The sequence below is a fragment of the Pinus tabuliformis genome, chromosome X (assembly GCF_031772625.1).
Source record: "Pinus tabuliformis cultivar Carrire ecotype Pingquan chromosome X, CPIR1, whole genome shotgun sequence".
NCBI classification, from domain to species: Eukaryota; Viridiplantae; Streptophyta; class Pinopsida; order Pinales; family Pinaceae; genus Pinus; species Pinus tabuliformis.
This window is the reverse complement of record NC_142308.1, coordinates 1,014,026,633-1,014,028,784: the sequence shown is the minus strand read 5'-3', so window position 1 is coordinate 1,014,028,784 and position 2,152 is coordinate 1,014,026,633. Positions and strand designations below refer to the sequence as shown.

The window sequence follows — 2,152 nt, the reverse complement described above, 5'->3', positions numbered from 1 at the left end:
GATGGCCGCCCGCCGCCCGTTAGGATAATGACGAAATTTCTGCAGATTTCAAAAAAGTCGATGTGACTGCTTCGCCGCTCCCAGAAGTGAAACAATGAGTAGTTTGTTCATATGATATTTGGGTGACGCCATTGATGGGATCTATATGACACAGAGAAAATGAATGAGCAATGGAAGACAAATCCGGAACGGACGGTTCGCCAGTCGATGTTGATTTTATGGGATCAGCAGTGACGTTCCCAACTCCAGGGCTCGGCTTTTGCAGTGCAGCAGAGCAAGGCTGGCCTCACCTCATGGCGTCACCGTTTCGTCCCTGGTGCGCAATTGGCGCACACGTCCCAACCCCGCCGCTGGCCGCTGCCACTCAAGATTCGACAGGTAGTGGTGCCTTGGCTCGTGGCCATATCCCATGGATTGCCCGTCCTGGCCTCTGCACGCTGCAGGGAAGGGGGAGGATTCTGCATTTTCCCCTTCTTAGCATCCTGTCAAGGGGATAACAAATGTAGAAGCTTGATTGCAGCACATAATGGCTGGAGGGGGGGAAGTTCAAAGGGGGAAAGCGTGCAAGTTGAACCAAAGTGGGATCACATCAATGGGCGGGGGGCCTGGTAAATCACCGCAAATCCCCCGTGGACTGTCAGTTCTCAGTCCGGCCTCCGCCCCAAGTTCCCCTAGAGCAGGGTTGGAATTTCGAAACAGAAACTCCGGTCAAATTTGATGCTTTTTACATTTTGTAATGAAAAGGATTTTGATGGTTTTGTAAATTTTTTTAAATTATATTGATCATTTTATATTTCTCAATTTTTTTTTGACAATTTCAGTCATAGATTCCTCTTAACCCATGTTTTCCATAGCAAAATTGATGGTTTTTACACCTCCCCAATCCTCTTCATAATTTCAACAAAAAAATCTAATGGTTTTGTAAATTCTTAACGGTTTTCACAACTCTGGCCCTCCACAATTTCAACAACAAACGATCTTGAAAGTTTTACCAAGGATCTTGACAGGTTTACAAATTTTTATATGGTATTTGACGGATAAATCAAAATTTATCCGCCAAATTCCATCCTTGCCCGGGGGTCAACTTTAAATGTACCCAGCAGTTTATTATCATTCTTATTCTGCGTTTTAGTGGCCCAAGGGCGGTGGCCATGGCAGCCTTTTTCACAGACACGACGGGTCGTCAACGAGAAGAGGAGGGGCGTAAGCGTACGTTCGCAGTACGACTGGATGTCGCGCAGCCATTGAAGAAACAGAGAATAGTACAACACATCACTTGGTAGGTTGGTATCGTCATGGCGTTGCAATTTTTTTCCAAAAGTTTATACGGAAATCTAAAAACTGCCTTCCTTTTAATAGCCGCCAAATCCCTTCCTCGTCGAAGGTTCCTGTTTTGTCTATCGAAAAATAAGTCACAGCAAGGGCCAACATAAATATGATTTATTGCAGTTGACATGCCAAGGAAGTGATGACAGGTGGTCACGATCCTGCGCCATGGATCATGATACTTCACATTTAATGCATGTGGATAACTATGGCTGATTAGGATCGCTAGCCTGTCCTGTAACTATGGCTGATTCAGATAGCTAGCCTGTCACTATGGCTGCGTAGAATCACCAACTTACTCTTGAGTCTTGGCTTTCTAGAATCACCGACATGATTTTGCAGTGGGAGTTGTCTACAGAGGCAGAGGCTTGGGAGTTGTCTACAGAGGCAGAGGCTTGATGGTTAAAAATGACTAGGTAAAAATAATTCAAAAAATTTTACAGTAGTAGTGTTTGAATTATGTTTTTGATTGTGGAAATGGATTCAGCACCATCAAAAATCTATTAGACACCCAAAATATTGAAGTTTGACAGCTGTATTTTAGATTTAGAAAAATTCCTGTGAGATTTTATCAAAATATGGCCAGAATTTCCATGATTTTTAGAGGAAAAAAACAAGGTGACTAAAACTTTTGCCATTGACCTTTAGAACATTACATAAAATGTGAAGTAACCGAATCTATGTAAATGGGGTTGTTGAAAACTAGTCCATTTATATAAGTTAATGGACTTATAAATGCATATTGGTTAGGTTATTGATGTAATCTAGAAACATAGGTAGAAATTGGGTTGGCAAGAATTGCAAGAGCTATTTTTTTTTAATATCA

At 42.3% G+C, this 2,152-nt stretch overlaps 1 long non-coding RNA gene across 1 annotated transcript; it reads left to right on the top strand.

Moving 5' to 3' along the window:
• Positions 1 to 224: 224 nt before the first annotated feature.
• On the top strand, positions 225 to 1,834 carry LOC149143190 (uncharacterized). The gene is made up of 2 exons (XR_016264662.1): positions 225 to 681; positions 1,008 to 1,834. It is a non-coding gene; the product is annotated as an uncharacterized LOC149143190 (long non-coding RNA).
• Positions 1,835 to 2,152: the final 318 nt, after the last annotated feature.